The 18,295-nt window shown below is 46.1% G+C and overlaps 1 protein-coding gene and 1 long non-coding RNA gene across 3 annotated transcripts in view; one reads left to right on the top strand and one right to left on the bottom strand.

Moving 5' to 3' along the window:
* Positions 1-18,295, bottom strand: part of ASAP2 (ArfGAP with SH3 domain, ankyrin repeat and PH domain 2) — a 199,863-nt gene that overhangs the window by 135,598 nt on the left and 45,970 nt on the right. The gene's annotated exons all lie outside the window — the stretch shown is intronic.
* LOC111531759 lies at positions 16,475-18,268 on the top strand. Its single transcript, XR_002728384.1, has 2 exons — positions 16,475-18,032; positions 18,173-18,268. It is a non-coding gene; the product is annotated as an uncharacterized LOC111531759 (long non-coding RNA).

Below are 18,295 nucleotides of genomic sequence, written 5' to 3'. Positions count from 1 at the left end.
TGTTCTTCACAGAAACAGAAAAAATAACCCTAAGATTTATACAGAACCACAAAAGACCCAAAATAGCCAAAGCTATCCCAAGCAAAGAAAACAGAACTGGAGGAATCACATTACCTGACTTCAAATTATATTATAGAGCTATAGGAGCCAAAACAGTATGGTACTGGCATAGAAACAAGACACATAGACTAATGGAATACAGAACCCAGAAATAAATCCTTACATTTGCAGTGAACTCATTTTTGACAAACGTGCCAAAAACATACACTGGGGAAAGGACAATTTTTTCAATAAATGGTGCTGGGAAAACTGGATATCCATGTTCAGAAGAATAAAACTAGACCTCTAGCTTTCACCATATACAAAAATAAATCAAAATGGATTAAAGACTTAAATCTATGATCTCAAACTATCAAACTCCGATAAGAAAGGGAGAAACTGCAGGACACTGGTCTGGGCAAAGACTCCTTGAGTAATGCCCCACAAGCACTGGCAACCAAAGCAAAAATGGATAAATGGGATCGTATCAAGTTAAAAAGCTTCTACACAGCAAAGGAAACAATCAACAAAGTGATAAGACAACCCACAGAGTGGGAGAAAATATTTGCAAACTATCCATCTGACAAGGAATAACCAAAATATGTAAGAAGCTCAAACAACTCTACAGGAAAAAAATCTAACGATCCAATTTTAAAATGGGCAAAAGATCTAAATAGACATATCTCCAAAGAAGACATACAAATGGCAAACAGGCATACAAAAAAGTGTTCAACATCATTGATCATCCAAGAAATGCAAATCAAAACTACAATGATATCATCTCACCCCAGTTAAAACGGTTTACATGCAAAAGGCAGGCAATAACAAATGCTTATGGGGATGTGGAGAAAAGGGAACACCAGTACACCATTGGTGGGAATGTAAATTAGTACAATCGCTATGGAGAACAGTATGGAGGTTCCTCAAAAAACTAAAAATAGAGTTATGATATGATCCAGCAATCCCACTGCTGTGTACATACCCAAAAGAAAGGGAATCAGTATACTAAGGAGATACCTGCTCTCCCATGTTTATTGTAGCACTATTCACAATGGCCACGATTTGGAAACAATCTAAGTGTCCATTAACAGATTAATGAATAAAGAAAATGTGGCACATATACACAATGGAGTACTATTCAGCCATAAAAAGGAATGACATCCTGTCATCTGCAATGACGTGGATGGAAATAGAGGTTATTATGTTGAGGGAAATAAGCCACGTACAGAAAGACAAACACTCCATGTTTTCACTTATTTGTGGGAGCTAAAAAAAAAAAATTAAAACAGCCCCAGTCACTGAGCCACTGCCAAGGACTCAGCAGCCTCCTCCTTGAGCCCCCTTGCTTCCCTACGTTCCGTACCCCCTGCCCGCCACCTTCCGCAGACCGTTTCCACTGAGGAAAGGGAATCGTGTCGTACGTCCACTATCCAGAAACTCCACTTTCAACTCCTTTGCTGATGCAAGTAAGGGTGATGACCTGCTTCCTGCTGGCACTGAGGATTGAATATCCACATAAGAATTCAACAGAGAAATGGCAGGAAGACCCTTACTACTGTCCAAGGGATCACTGATGATTACAACAAAAAGAAACCAGTGAAGGCATCTAAGAAGAAGTTTGCCTGCAATGGTACTGTAATTGAGCATCCAGAATATGGAGAAGTAATTCAGCTACAGGGTGACCAGCACAAGAACACATATTATGCCAATTCCTCGTAGAGCCTGGACTGGCTAAGGACAATCAGCTGAAGGTTCATGGGGTTTAAACGCTTGTGGCTCACCGTAGCTTAAGTAAGGATTTCCTTGCAATGAGTAGAATTTCCTTTCTGTCCCTTGTCACAAGTCTAAAAACCTCACAGCTTGTATAATGTAACCATTTGGGGTCCGCTTTTAACTTGGACTAGTGTAACTCCTTCACGCAATAAACTGAAAACAGCCATTAAAAAAACCGAAAACAATTAAACTTATGGAGACTGAGAGTAGGACAGTTACCAGAGGCTGGGAAAGGTAGTTGGGGTGGGAGTGGGGATGGTAAATGGGTACAAAAATATAGGTGGATAGAATGAATAAGATCTAGTATTTGACAGAAACAGGGTGACACAAATCAACAATAATTTATCATACATTTAAAAATAAAAGAGTATAATTGAGATGTAACACAAAAGAAGGCTAAATGCTTTGAGGTGATGGAGGCCCCGTTTACCCTAATGTGATTATTAAGCACTGCATGCCTGTATCAAAATATCTCATGTACCCCATAAAAATATACACCTACTATGTACCCACAATAATTAAAACTTAAAAAAAAAATACTGAAACCTTAGAGCAACAAAAAATAACAAAGCTTGCGTCTCCAGGAAGCAAAGGTGTCTACCCATCAGGCTGAGAATTCTAACCAGACCCAGGCACTCAACTACCATGCTCCCCAAATGAAAACTCCACACTAGCTTGGAGTGGGGAAAAAAGCAACTTTCACGGGAACTTAGGTGTAAAAACCACGAACAAAAGCAAGAACCGAACGGACTCCAAGACCGGAGCACGGCCTGCACTGCAGCTGCCGGCTGGCCAGACCTCATCAATCCTCAGGGGCCAGGTGGAAGCTGATCTTCAGTTTGTCAAACAAGTTTTACCGAGTGAATTTATCACAAAATCAAGAGGTGGGGATGTGTCCCAAATATTTCCAAGGAAAACCACTGTTTTCAACCACTTTAAAGCATCTGTTTGGAGTTCCCAAACTCTTCTAGAGGTTCCTCTCTAGTTACCAAGGGGCCTCTTCCAATCTCTGCTGCTCAGCTGAGCCGGAGCCAGGACAGGGGACGGGGACAGTGTGTGGGGACAGTAAGGATGGCGCGCAGTGCGGGTAAGGAAAGTCCACCACAGGAGAGACCACCACAAAGCTGTTCACTCATTTTCCACACCTGTGCTATCCAACAGGGTAGCCACAGAGGAATATTTCAGTCAAGATTCATTAAAATTTCAAATTCAGTTCCTCAGGCCTTGCTACCTTCTGCAAGAGCCACAGCCACTCACGCAGCACAGTGGCCTCTCAATGTCCCCAACCCCATGCTTCTCTTCCTTCATTCGTCGGCCCCACTGTATCCCTGAGGGCGGTGCCAGCACCTCTGGGGTCACCCGGAGGCCCCAGCCATGGTTCCTCCGTGGGCTCAGCGTCAACGTCACCCCGTGGCCACCCTCCTCCATGTGGGGCTCCTCTACCTCCCTGGTCCCCACAGAACCCTATGGGGCCTCCACTCTGTGTCACCACAGGCTGGATGGTGCAGGCCGCGCCCACTATCTGAGGAGATGACCTGGCTCAGGGTGGTGGGCACATGGGGCCTGCGGGCCAGCTTTTATCCAACCGTGAGCTAAGGCTGTTTCCAGATGAAAGTTTCCAATGAACGCAATGACAGGGTCACAGGAAAGACCAACTGGACCCCAATTAATTAAGATAAATATTATACCCCTCAAAATAATTCCTCTCTTCCCCCTAGGAGACCTGCATTACCAAAAAATTATACTCCATTATTATTTTTATATTTTGAATTTAATTAATAAAAAATTCGTAGATATTTATCACCTGTCTTATGTAAGTACCTACATAACAGCCTTGAAGTCCGCCAAACCTAAAATATTTACTATATCTGGCCCCTTAAAGAAAAGGTTTGCTGACCCCTGGCCTCAATGATCCATACAAAATGCCTCTCGCACAGCACCAGCAGCCCCTGCACCCCGCTCCTCCCAACCCTGACCAGGAGCCCACACTGCAGGCAGCACAGCACCAGTTTGTCCCCAGCACCCTGAGTTCTCAATGCGAACCAGCAGGGTGGCAAGGGGCTGGCTTCCTTCTTGCAACTCAAAGATGCCGCCCTGGGGAGAGCAGAGGCCTGCAGCACTCAGGCAGCCCCAGCACGCTCCACTCTCCTGTCCCATCTTCTCTCCCCTTGTTCCACGGACGAAAGGCCAGGCTGAGAAGAAGGGACGTTTCTGAAATACAGTAGACAAAACACAAAACAAAACACACCCAGGTCTGTGCCCAAAGGGTGGCTTTGCCAAAAAGAGTCGGACAGACATTCAGATGGCAGCTTTGTCTCACCACACATTCAACTCTTCAGAAAGTAACACAGAGCATTAATGACAGTGTCAAATATTTCCAGAAGCCTTTTGGGAAGCACAGACTTGCACCGTGGCCTGTGGGCTCTGTTTAAAGCCAGAGCAATAATGAACCTCCCTCCTTCTGGGAATAAAGCCAGGCCTGAAGAATAGCAGGTGTCACTAAGAATTAAGATCAAATAGACATCTGAGCTAAGTCACAGCCGAGGCAAGGGTGTGCCTGAGGACAAATGAGAAGGCAGCGTTTTCGTATCATCTTAAAAAATTAAATTTACTCAGAGTAAATATACATCGGCAACAGAAGACATGGACAGGCTGTCCTAACACTCCTCAAAACAGCCCCTAACTGGATAAAACAAAATGTCAATGATAAAATGAATAAACTGATGATGGACATTCATACAACAGAATGCTACACAGCAACGGAAGAGAAAAAACTTACCCCAGAACATAAGTGAATGTGACAAAAACGTTGAGTGAAAGAATACAAGCAGTATAAAAACTTCAAAAATAGGCAAAACCAAATTGTTTACGTTTAGGGATGTATACCTTGTTGGCAAACTACAAACTGAGGCAAGCTGAGGGTCGCAGTCAGGGCAGCAGCAGCCTCTGAGGGCGTTACGACGGGACAGGCCTGAGCGGAGCGCTTGGAGTGCTGGCCAAAACCAGGCTTCACAATCTTTTTTTTTTTTTTTTTTGAGACAAAGTCTTGCTCTGTTGCTCAGGCTGGAGTACAGTGGTGCATTCTTGGTTCACTGAAACCTCCGCCTCCTGGGTTCAAGCGATTCTCATGCCTCAGCCTCCTGAGTAGCTGGGACTACAGGCATGCACTACTACACCCAGCTAATTTTTGTAGTTTTAGTAAAGTCGGGGTTTCACCATGTTGGCCAGACTGGTCTCAAACGCCCAGCCTCAAGTGATCCGCCCACCTCGACCTCCCAAAGTGCTGGGATTATACGTGTGAGAAACTGCACGTGGCCTTCATAATCATTCTTTAAATGCCATTTGTATCAATAGCAAAGACATGGAATCAACCCAGGTGCCCATCAACAGTGGACTGGATAAAGAAAAGGTGGTACATATACACCATGGAACACGACACAGCCATGAAAAAGAACGAAATCATGTCCTTTGCAGCAACATGGATACAACTGCAGGCTAGAATCCCAAGAAAATTAACACAGGAACAAAAAACAAACACTGCATGTTCTCACTTACAAGTGGGAGCCAAATGTTGAGTACTCGTGACATTAAAGAAGCAAACAATAGAAACTGGGCACTACTTGAGCGGGGACAGATGTGGAGAGGGGTTGAAAAACTCTCGGGTACTATGCTCAGTACCTGGACGATGGGATCAATCATGCCCCAAAACTCAGCATCATGCAATATATCCCACATAGCGAACCTACACATGTACCCCCAGATCTAAAATAAAAGTTGAATTTTAAAAAAATATCTCATTGAAAAAAAGTTTTAAATGCTATGTGTTATAAGATACATTATTAAGAATACAAGTAAAGTTAAAGCATCTTTTAAAGAAAATAAATTAGAGTTGGCAAAAGAACTAGAAAATGTTGCCCAAATGAAAGTGAACTTCTTCGGGGGTAATTTATTAGCCTAGCATGTTGGCTGACCACAGGAAGCAAAAGGGACTTAGGAATCCCTTAGTTCCATTTCTAAACCATCAGAGAGAAGCTAGAGATAGAGGCAAAACTGAATGCAGGTCTGCCAGCTCAGGCCTGGGGCTTTTCTCCCCAGCATCAGGCGCTTCCCAGGAACGCGGGGAGGTGGTTTTGGGTAATCTTACTAAACTACTTAATCTGGTCTTACAAATAACTGTTTCTCTGAGCTCCTAAAGTAGCAACTTTGAGGGCAGGCAAACAGAAAAGAAACGCTTCTTTCATTTTTCTCCTAGATGGTTTCCTTTCTGAGATTCCATCCCCATCTTGACTAGAACGGGGTGGTGGCAGAGTTCACACCTCAGCCGAGGAAGGCTAGCCTCAGTAACAAGGTGCTCCCAGACCTGCGGCCCCCCAGCACGGAGGGAAGCTGGTCTGTGTATGTGCAGCCGCCCACCACCCGCATAGGAACAGTACTGAGGACAAAACACAAGTAAAGCGGCTCTGCAGAAGCAGCCTGGCGCGGTGGCTCATGCCTGTAACCCTAACTTTGGAAGGCTGAGGTAGGCAGACCGCTTGAGCCTAAGCATTTGCGACAGGCCTAGGCAACACAGTGAGACCCCATCTCTACAAAAAGTACAAAAATTAGCTGGGTGTGGTGGTAAGTGCCTGTGGTCCCAGTTACTGGTGAGGCTGAAGCAGGAAGATAACTCGAGTCTGGGAAGTCCAGGCTGCAGTGAGCTATGATCGTGCCACTGAACTCTAGCCTGGGCAACAGAGTGAGATCCTGTGTCAAAAATAATAATAATAACAAAATAAAATAAAAAGGCAATCGTTTTTTAAAAAATTCCATCTCCAGAAGTAGAACACTACAAGCTTATGGACCAGGCGAGGTGGTTCACACCTGCGATCCCAACACTGTGGGAGGCCGAGGCAGACGGATCACTTCAGGTCAGGAGTTCGAGACTAGCCTGGCTAACATGGTGAAACCCCATCTGTACTAAAAATACAAAAAATTAGCTGGGCGTGGTGGTGTATGCCTGTAAGCCCAGCTACTTGGAAGGCTGAGGCAGGAGAATCACTTAAACCGGGGAGGCAGAGGTTGCAGTGAGCTGAGATCGTGCCATTGCACTCCAGTTTGGGCAACAAGAGTGAAACTCCATTTCAAAAAAAATAAATGAATAAATGAAAATCACAAGCTTGTTTATTAAATCCATTACACATACACATACACACACACAAACTGTAAAAGCAAAGCCAAAAAAACTGTTATAAAAGAGGATAGACAAGTGATATATAAAGATACAGAAAGAAAATAATCATTGTTGTCTTAGGAAAAGTTGGAGGAATTTTTTGTTTCTCCACTTTTAAACTATCATTGACAATGAATACATTATTTGGTAATTACTTTTAATTAAAGAAAATGAAGAGTACTTCAATATCCTACACTTTGTTACCTTTTTCTCTTCTCCTCCCATCAAGCAAGGTATTGAGGAGTTCTTTGAGCACAAAAAGGTGTCAAAGGGACAGATTAAACAATAAAGAAAACAAAAATACTCAAAACTATAGTCCCTCGGTCTCCATGGGGGATTAATTCCAGGATTCCCTTGAATTCCAAGGATGCTCAATTCCATAATGTAGAATGTTGTCATATTTGCATGTAACCTACACACATCCTCCCATGTGCTTTAAATCATCTCTAGATTACTTACAGAGTAAGTAATGTGTCAATGTAAATGCTATGTAAATAGTGGTTACACTGTATTTTTAAAATTTTGTATTTTTCATTATTTATTTTTTTGAAATAGGATCTCACCCTGTCCCCCAGGCTGGAGTGCAGTGGTGTGATCAGGGCTCACTGCAGCCTGCACCTCCTGGGCTCAAGTGATCCTCTTGCCTCAGCCTCCTGAGTAGCTGGGAGCACAGGCACATGCCACCACACCCGGCTAATTTTCAAATTTTTTGTAGAGACATCTCCCTGTGTGGCCCATGCTGGTGGTCTCAAACTCCTGGGCTCAAGTGATCCTCCTGTCTCAGCCTCCCAAAGTGCTAGGATTAGAGGCATAAGGTACTGCGTGTGGCCACAATTTGTATTTTTAAAATTATTGTATTAGTTTTTATTGGATATTTTTTCTTGAATATTTTTCCCTTTAGACCCTATGTGACTGAACATGAGGATGCAAAACTCACAGGTGCAGAGGGCCAATGGTACACAGGGAGGAACAAACTCTGGAATGGGCAAAGGACTCAGTCACAGAGTGTACCTAGATGAGGAGAGAAGACGTGACAGAGACTGAGTTTTTGCTACCACCTGAAAACTCTACCACAAGGATATATTCACGTATGACTTGCATTGGGAAGATTAATAAATGATGAGCAAGAAGACAGCTCTGGGTGTACAGAGGAGCAGCACATGAATGCAGCCTGCTAGGCTGAATCACGGTCTCCGATGCTCTGTGCATCGGCCACAGTGGCCGTCAGAGCTGGGGACTCATGATGAGAACAGCAGAGGCCCGGACACACTGGAAATACCATCCAAGGAAGGAAGGTTCCTGATGGGGAAGGAGACAGTGGTGATGCCAGCACGGCTCCCCCAGTCTCTGGAAGACACGCCCACAAAAGCAAAACCTTTTCCCAAGATCAAATACTAAAATACACCTTCCTCCTTTCCCCACAAGTGGTTTCTGCAAAGAAGTTCCAGCAGTACTTGTGTTTAGTTTTTTGGTTTTTGTTTTTTTTGAGACAGGGTCTCACTGTAGCGCCCAGGCTGGAGTGCAGTGGTGTGATCTCGGCTCACTGCAACCTCTCCTTCCAAGGCTCGAGTGATCCTCCCACCTCAGCCTCCTGAAGAGCTGGGACTACAGGTGCACACCACCATACCTGGTTAATTTTTGTGTTTTTAGTAAAGATGAGGTTTCCTCAGGTTGGCCAGACTGGTCTTGAACTCCTGACCTAAACTTATCTGCCCACTTCGGCCTCCTAAAGTGCTGGGATTACAAGTGTGAGACACCACACCTGGTCTTCCGGCAGTACTTTTAAAAGGGGGAAAAAATGGAAGGAAAAAAAAAAGCCTAACCTATTATAGAAGAGCCAGGGTAACTGTGCCTTCAGCTGATGACTTTCAGACGGCTGTCGACTGCCTGAAGTGGACGGTGTGACGGGTATGAACAGGTAAGTGAGAAAAGAACCCACATAGCTCTAAACCCACACACACTATGAAAAATCGACACATGAACAAGGACAGGCTGCAGTCTCCTGAAGTTGAAGGAAGCAGCGCCCGGAGGCACTCCCGGGAGGTCTGTGCCTCGGAGGCTTCGGTGGGAGCGCCCCGTGGCTTTCATGGGCTTTGCCAGGATCCCTATCTTAGAGAAACGGAAACAGATGACAGTGAACTCCAATTCTGTCAAAAGGCTTCACATCCTGACTTTTATTCAGGGGGAAGCAAAGTCTCTGGGAGCTCTGGGGAGTGAGAAAGGAAAAGCCACATTTTGGCAAGATCACCACTGCACAGCAGCAGCAGAAACCCAGCAGCGTGGGGTGGCTCTGGGAAGGGCCCCCCAGCCAGCCTGGTGCCCTACTCCAGGGAGAGCCACAGTGGCACAAGGGGGCCTGGTCTGGGGTCCCCTGACACCCACATTACTGAGCTGTGGCCCCTGGGAATGGCAGGAGAGCAGACTCAAGGTAGAAAATGGGCTAGCTCAGGAGAAGAATCACAAACCGGGGGGGGACATGACACCAGAAGGTGCTGGGCACACTACGGATGGGCAGCGGGGACACCGAGACAGCAAAAAGCCAGCATGCAGTCACCGCCTGGGCCAGGCCCTCCAGCCTTGGAGATGCAGAAGGCAGCAGAGCTCAGAGTCTGGGAAGGCGACCTTCAGCTGGGCGTGAGGTCAGCCTTCCACATCTTCCCAGTCCCAGAAGACAATGGAATCCTAAGCCAGGCTGATTTCCCCAGGAAACGAGGCTCAAGCCACATGAACTTCACTTTAGTCAAATAAACAGGGGAGAGGAGACGTGAGACAGCCGAGTTTTCTTTCTGAACCCCGCGTGAAGCAGACCGAGGACTCTGCTTCCTGAGGCCACGGAGGTCAGCCCGGAGACGCCATCGTCACACCGTGTCCTGGGGCTTCTGCCCCAGTCGGCATGCCGGGCTCTGCCACCCAACTGGGCCCCCACTGCTGTCCACCAGCGGTCACATTTGTGTGCTGTGCTCCTTTAATAAACACAGCTTGTGACTGTGAACAGAGGCTTTAAGGAATGGATGCATTAAAAATGAGAAAACCCAGTGCTCGATCCCTTTGGAAACAAGTACATCAGTTACAAATCACTGGTTCTGGATTCTGGAATGAGACTGACTTGGTTCTAAACCAGGCTCCAATTACTAGCCGCATGACCTCCAAAAAACGACTCCACCTCACTGACTTCTGTTTCTTCACCTATAAATCCGATAGGTGAAGGATAAGATCACCAATGCTTATGTGTCTGCCATACACTCGGCACTCGATATCCAGCGTCCTCTGGTTCTCAGAAAGGCTAGGTGTAAACTACACCAATTAAAGTGGTCGTTAAGAGGACGCTGTTACCCCAGGACCGTCTCAATCATTACGACAAATACTTTTCAGGTCTGATAATGGTTAGAATGAGAATAAATCTCTAAGAACAAAAAGACTTTACAGCTCATACCAGCCTTTCATTTCCACTAATACATTTTTTCCCATCAACATTTAAATTTTTCAAAACTTCATCCAGGTATGATGGCATGTGCCTATAATTCCCAGCTACTGAGGAGGCTGAGGCAGGAGGATCGCTTGAGCTCAGGAGTTTGAGTCCAGCCTGGGCAATGTAGCAACACCCTGTCTTGAAAAACAAAATTGTTTTTCAAAACTTTTCCTGGTGTGCTCATGTGTTTCTCTCTGACTCCCCATGGGGAGGGGCACATGGCAAATGGTTGGGTGAGGTGCTCCCGTCCAACTGGCCTCTCTTGAACACTAAGGGTTAAAGGAGCAGGGCATGAAAGTCCAGGTCTTAAGTGCAGGGGTGAGTAGAAGTGGCCACCAGGGTGTCCACCCATCCCCTCCTCACCTACCCTGACTGAGGTAACCCCAGATCTGCCCCTCTCCCACCTGGGACACCGCCAGCAGGGCCTCTCCCCTGCATGTGGCAGTCCAGCCAGGTGGAACTCTGCCCCCTCCCCCTACACTTGGCCACACTGTCAAAGTTGGGGGCAGCACTGGACGACCTCCAAAGCTCCCAAAGAGCTCCCAGGGAAAGAAAGGCCTACTGTGCCACTCAGCTCAGCTCACCAGCATTTGAGAGAAATACTTTTAAGTTACCAAGGCAGCAGTCGGTGTGTAGTCTAAAATCACACCTAGGGCCCAACTCCAACTACCATACAGCAGTTTACATTCCACAGAGCACTTTTACTTCCATTATCTTTACTGCAATATTTACAACCACTTGTGAAATCACCACCTCTTTCTCCAGCTTAAAGGAGAAGAAACTGACTCAAAGAGTTTAAGTGACTCGCCCAAAGTCATGTGCTTGGCTTTGAACCGATGAAAGGCTGGGAGAGCTCCAGCCAACAGAGGGAGGACAGAAGGCAGCTTCCAGAGCTGTGCTCCCCCTCCCGCTTCCCAATGGCCTCGCTTCCAGAGCCAGAAGTACTGGCTTTCTCCAACGTTTGGGGAAAATAACCACCCGGCATTACTCCTGCTTTCTCTAAATCCTGTTCAACTAACCGCAGCCCAGCTATAGGCAAGGGGGCTGCTACTTCCACACCAAGAGTGCTGTCTACCCCTTCACCAAGAAAGCTGCCAGCTGCTCTCTCCACCCAAGCCGGCTCCTGCCACCCCAAGGGCCTGTCACATGGCCCCCAGAACACTAGCATCTAAAGTCCACCAGGGGCACAGACACAGCCCCCCGACCACCCTGGGTAACCAATTCCTTGTTTCAGAATCTTCTGAAGGGCCAGAGTGGCGGAAAAGCAGATAGAGTAGGGGCAGGGTCATCATTTGCATGTGTCCAGGTTACACAATCCGGGGCTCTTCCTGGGCTTTTCAGAGGGAAAATTAAAACCCTGCTATCTTTAGTCTTTCATTTCTCCATCTTCCACTTCTCAGTTCCTGTTTCCCATCCAAAAGACCTGACCCCATTCCTCTATGGTAGAATGGGAAGCAGGGAGGATAAAAACCCAGAATGGGGAAGGGAGAAGAAAGGCAGGAAGGAACCACCAGGCTTGCTGGGGCCCCGCACAAAGCCAGCCTCTGTATACAGCAGAGATTGTTTTCTAAAAAAGGAGTGTGACGACGCAAACAAGGTCATGTGCCTTTTAGAGCCTGGCCAGCCCCGTGCCCCTCTCCAGCTTCTCCCACACAGAGGTCATGGGCCCCGCTCCACCCCCAGCTCCTACCCCAAAATCAGTCATCTCTAGGAATGAAGCTTTCATTTTTCTACAATCCAATCAGTGCAGTGATGGGAGAGGGGGAATGAACTGGGGGAGGGCCCGAAGGTGCACAGGGACCAGCCAGGCATCATTCCCGTCCCCGGCAGCAGATTCTGGATCCTGCTTCATCCTCGTGACCCAGGCTTATTGCAGGAGTCACTGCTACAGATGAAGACCATAAGCTTTCATTCCCACATCTCCACACACAAATTACTTGATCGCCTGGGCTTCAGTGTTCATATCCTTAAAATGCGGGCAGTAATACCTGCTCAATATTGTGATTGTTGCCTTGACAGTTGGAGAGTCCCCAGGTTGGTAGAGGACCCTTCCCCTCCCACCTCCATAGCAGAGCCATCAGGCCATCGGATTGGTGCCTGACTCTGGGGGAGGGACCAGCCTGCCTGGGGGCCTTGTAAGTGGGGTTCCTCAACCACAGAGTTTCCCAGGTAGGGGAGGAGGCAATGGGCAGACACTGGACAGTCATTCCCAATTTTAGACCTGGGTTCCATACTCTACTCCACTTAGCCCAAGGACTATGCAGGACCCTCCAGGAGCTCATCAGGGTGCAAGGGAGCCGAGAAGGCATGAGGGACATTTAGCATCGGCCCCCATCCCTGGCCCCAAATGTGCAGGGCTACTTTGCCTGTCGGCCTCAGATGAGTTCAACTGAAGATCTCTGCGCTAAAACACACACACAAGGCTGGGTTCTGCTGCCCTCAATGGAAAGTGGTCCACCCACTAGTGCCACACTCCCAACAGTGGTCCAGCCTCGGGACAGGGGGCCTGAGCGCCCCAAGAAGCAAGGTGGGGACAGAGGTGGGGTCCAAAGCGATGCAGACGGTGCTTTTCATTTTTGTTCCTTAAGATTTTGGGCTGAAAACTGTGCCCTCTGATAGCATCCACCTACCAGGGAGCAGGAGTACAAGAGGAGGACTTGAGAGGTACAAGCCAGGCTGAGGGGTGGGAGCCTGGAAAGACGGGCACCCCAGCCTGGGCGGCCTGGCAGGAGAGCAGGGTGCAGGAAGCGGGAGCAGAGGCAAGGAAGGGCAGGGTCCCTGTCACTGCAGGATGGCGCAGAAGGGACGGGAAGTGCAGCAACAGGCAGGGATGGCCCTTGGCTGTGCTGCTAAGGTCAGCAAGGGCCATTTATTTTCAGCATTGAGGGACGAATGTTTCTCCCCAAGGAAGGGCTTCAGCCCATTAGTTTTACTTTCTTTGTTCGTTTTCCATCCAAAGAAAAGAAAATCTGAAACCCCAGCTAACAGAACAAGAGGGGAAGCAAGGGGAAGGGCTCCCTGCGCAGCAGCAAGTAAAGGGAAGAGGCTGAATCTCCAGCCCACGGGCTGGACCACGGCCCAGAGCAATTCCCTTCCCTGCTAAGTGGACAGTCAGGCCTGCAGATACCACAGAGAAAGGCCGAAGAGCAGGCCCAGGGTCCTGGTCTGGCCCCGCACAGCCAGTTTCTGGCTGCAACCCCAGGAATATCACTGGAGGGCTGCAGACCCCAGTCTGTAATCAGGAGCACGGACATACGCACTCCAAAATGCTGAGTCCTAAAAGCAAAGACTGCATGTAATGCTGCTATGTTTAGTTTGAGAAGAGAAGAGGAGAGAGAGAGAGACAGAGAGAGAGAGAAATATATAAGTAAAATTGAAGATCGTCTGTTTCTCAGCCAGAATGCTGTCTGCTCTGAAGCTGATCTGTGGAATATTTACTGTTTCTCAAGAGATCTAAAGAAGTTGCAACAGCCACAAGAGAGTCGGCAGCTTCCCGGGGCTTGGCTCTCTCCAGCCACCCCGCCCCAGGACCCGGGAAGGTTTGCATTTGTTGTGGGGACTGAAAATCATGCACTGTGCAAAATGAGAAGATGAGTATGGTGGCAGGGGTACCATGGAGACTGTCACCTACTCGAATTGGGGCCTTAGATGAACCATTTCTCCTCTGAGCTTCTAGATAGAAAATTCTATGAAAGTACCACCTTTAAAATAGCTTGCATTTTAGTTAATCTTTCCAAGAAGGAAATCTTACAATGACATTCAGACATATGTGAGGCAATGGATTAATTTTCTAAAGGAAAGTACAACTCCTGACCAAAAGTCTCAAAAAAACAAAAACACTACTGATTACTATCAATACTGTGAATAGCATTTATTTCAACTTTACAAATGGCTGGTAATCATAGAAAGTAATTGGTTTTTGTTTTTTTTTTTTTTTTTTTTTTGAGACAAAGTATCGCTCTGTCACCCAGCCAGGCTTGAGCCACCACACGTGGCCAAAAGTAATTTTTAATGAAGAATTCCACTGCATTTCCCTGGCTTAGATTTCTCAAAATAGATGGAAAGAAATGAAATGTGTATGTCAGTATATCCTACCCAAAAGTCAGGGTACAAATGTGATGATACCAGCACTGGTCATGGGGGTAGCAGTAATAACAGGCTTCCAACCGCATAGCACCTCTAAAACAAAGAGCTTTCACACAGATTACAGCTCATGACTCTCCAACCTGGGCAGTGGGTAACACAGGCAATATCACCACAACACTATGGGAAGTAAGATTCACAAAGGTATTTTTCCAAGGCCGCACAGGCAAGGATAAACCAAAATGCCACCTTTGTATTCTCTTTTTTTGCTTAAAAACCACTTTCAGGCCAGGCACAGTAGTTCACATCTGTAATTCCAGCACTTTGGGAGGCCAAGGCGGGTGGATCACTTGAGGTCAGGAGGAGTTCAAGACCAGCCTGGCCAACGTAGTGAAACCCCATCTCTACCAAAAATACAAAAAAATTAGCCAGGTGTGGTGGCGTGAGCCTGTACTCCCAGCTACTCGGGAGGCTGAGGCAGGAGAATTGCTTGAACCTGGGAGACGGAGGTTGCAGTGAACGGAGATCGTGCCACTGCATTCCAGCCTGAATGACAGACAGAAACTCCGTCTCAAAAACAAAACAAAACAACCACATTTTCACATTCTCCTAGCCTGTTCTTTCTGACATCATGTACTGGTTCATTAGTTTGTTCAAGGAAATCTCCATTAAAAAGTTAAGAAACAACAAACCAAGAAAATAAATCTATCTTAATTTTGCAGAGAAAAGTTGTGAGCACCTATGATCATTCTATAATGCTTACTAAGTAGGTATATCCTTCCCACCACTGTTTGAGACCACTATAAAACAGTCACTGCTTTCAGACTTAATATTTCCCAAGGCAATTGAGACTTTTCATCAGCTGAACCCTAAGGAACAAGGACAAACTGTCATGCCCTCAGGACGGGGACCCACGCCTTCTGATCTCTGAATCTCCAGCACCAGTGGAATGCCCGACACGTGTAAATGCTCCATGAACACGGAATGAATGAAACCATCCTCTGCTGCTCTTTAGTTTCTACCAAACGCCCTGTGACAGGCTGTCCGGGAAAGACACCCTGGAGCAGGTAACACAGGCACATCCTGAAGAAAGTGACAGGCTGTTAGCAGGTAGGAGGCACTCCAGCTAAGGACCTGGAATGAGTCCATCAGCTGTGCTGGCCCCTCCCGGCCCTTGGCTACAGCAGGAGAATCAGGATGAAGAGGAACAAGGACTGAGAATGGACAGGACAAGCGGCTAAGAGACAGTCATGCTGACTCTCAGTCAGTGCTTTTTTAAAACCCAACTCCTCTGTCACACAGAGGAAATGGATTAAAAAGGTCTCTTGCTGGAATACAAATTGCTCAAATGCATATCATCGCATCCCCAAAACGGAATCAATGAGAACACTGAGGCTGTTTTCATTCATTTGAAATTGGCAGTTGGATGCCAGTGGCCTGCACTTTCATTTCGATACTCTTCCAGTTACACAAGACAGAGACAATTCTGATTTGCACATGTAAATAGAAACAGATGGCCACATTCTTTTTTAAAAACAAAATCCAAAAGCTTTGAAATAGTAAGAAATTTGTTTCAACTCTCTACCACTAACATCATCTAGTATCTCCTTGCAGTCCTTATCTCAGATATGTTAGACTAGAAGCATCTGAAACATATATTGACTGCTCAGCCCATGGACAGCATCATCATGGCACAGCATGTTAAACGCTAATTTCTTTTCGCCTGACATTTAACTGAAGGCAGCACATGCATATACACCCTCGTGCTAAACTCCGACTTTTAACATCCTGGCGCCCACTGACATGCTAATTTTTTATCTTCATCACCCCAGAGCTGGCACATGGTTGGCACTCAATAAATATTCATTAAATGAATTAATTGGGCTGCCAGAATTACTTGCTTTTTTTTTTTTTTTTGGAGGGGACCCTAGTACAGTTTTTCTCCTGCCATTTTTATGAATGTCTGAACCTGCAAATATGTCAATGACTAGGGAAACTATAGTGATGCACTGGTCATTCTATGACTTTAAGTCTACACAGGTTCCTTCATCAAAACAGGGTATTAAAAACAACTAAGCTACAGAGCCAGATCCTACTGGAGCAACTGTAGTTTATAACTTGCTTATAAACCCCAGTTCTTAAGTCCCTCAATGCCTAGCCATGCTACCTACCAATAGGCATACAAATAAATCAGATGATCTTGTGCCCCTCAGCCCAATGCTTACCAAGACTTCAAAATGTTTTGGTGAGATCACCTCCCTGCTATGAGATGCAAACATTAGAGTATAAATCTCTTTAGAAAACTTTTTTAACAACTGTTGGAAATTTTAAAGATAAAAGCATGACAGGTCAAGCAGACCCCCGAAGAACCTCTGGAGCACCACACAGTGCTGGCATCAGCTCCACCCCCGACTCCCTTCATCATCTCGGGCACCTCCCTTCACCTCTGTAAGGCCAGGTGGTTTGAACTCCATAATCTCTAACACCACCATCTGTAGAATCCACAGCAAGGACACACAGAACCACAGAGGCTACTTCATTAAGCTGCAGTGTGCATTTACATCAAATCAATCATTCCATAGTAACAAGGCAGTATGAGGCCATCTTTTTAAAATTCCATAGGAGAATTTAAGTCAATTGCTGGATTCTTCCAATTTTTTCTGTGTGAATGATTTATCCCAGCTTCTAGGAATATGTGCAATATTATTCCACAGAGCACATCTTTCAGAATCTTGTTTCAGATTATTGCTATTTAAATAGTCCATTTCTCCTGAACAGCCCTTTAGGTAAGAGACATTCAATACTCATTAGAATCTCTACTCTCATGATGCATTTTATGATCTAAAAACCAACTTACATGGTACAAGTATAGATACATCCATCAAAGAAGACATACAATGGCCAAGATTCTGGTTTCATTAGTTACCAGGGAAATGTAAATTAAACCACAATAAGATTCCATTACACACCCAGTAAAATGGCTGATAATGCCAAGCACTGATGAGGATGTGAAGGAACTGGAACTCTCAAACTTTGTTAGTGGAAATGAAAAATGATGCAGCCACTTTGGAAGATAGGATGGCAGCATTTTACAAAGCTAAACATACACTTAGCACACAACATGGCAATCACACTCCCAGGTATTTCCCGAAGTCAAAATATAAAACGTGTCTACCTACACAAAGACTTGTAGTCAAATGTTTATGGAAGCTTTATCTACAATAGCCAAAAACTGGAAAGAACCCAAATGCCCATCACTTGGTGAATTGATAACAAGTAGTACCCCTTATTTTCGGGGAATACATTTCAAGACTCCCAGTGGATGCCTGAAACCAGATGGCACTAAATCTGATATATACTGGGTTTTTTTTTCTATACATACATACCTACGATAAAGTTTAGTTTATAGGCCGGGGACAGTGGCTCAAACCTGTAATCCCAGCGCTTTGGGAGGCTGAGGTGGGCAGATCACCTCAGGTCAAGAGTTCGAGACCAGCCTGGCCAACATGGTAAAAACTCGTCTCTACTAAAAAAAATATACAAAAATTAGCTGGGGGTGGTGGCACATGCCTGTAATCCCAGCTACTTAGGAGGCTAAGGCAGGAGAATTGCTTGAACCCGGAAGGCAGAGGTTGCAGTGAGCTGGGATGGTGCCACTGCACTCCGGCCTGAGCAACAGAGCAAGACTCTGCCTCCCAAAAAAAAAAAAAAAAAAATATAAG

Source organism: Piliocolobus tephrosceles, chromosome 15 (assembly GCF_002776525.5).
Source record: "Piliocolobus tephrosceles isolate RC106 chromosome 15, ASM277652v3, whole genome shotgun sequence".
Taxonomy (NCBI): Eukaryota; Metazoa; Chordata; class Mammalia; order Primates; family Cercopithecidae; genus Piliocolobus; species Piliocolobus tephrosceles.
Note: the sequence above shows the minus strand (reverse complement) of the source record. Positions and strands in the feature narration are given on the sequence as shown.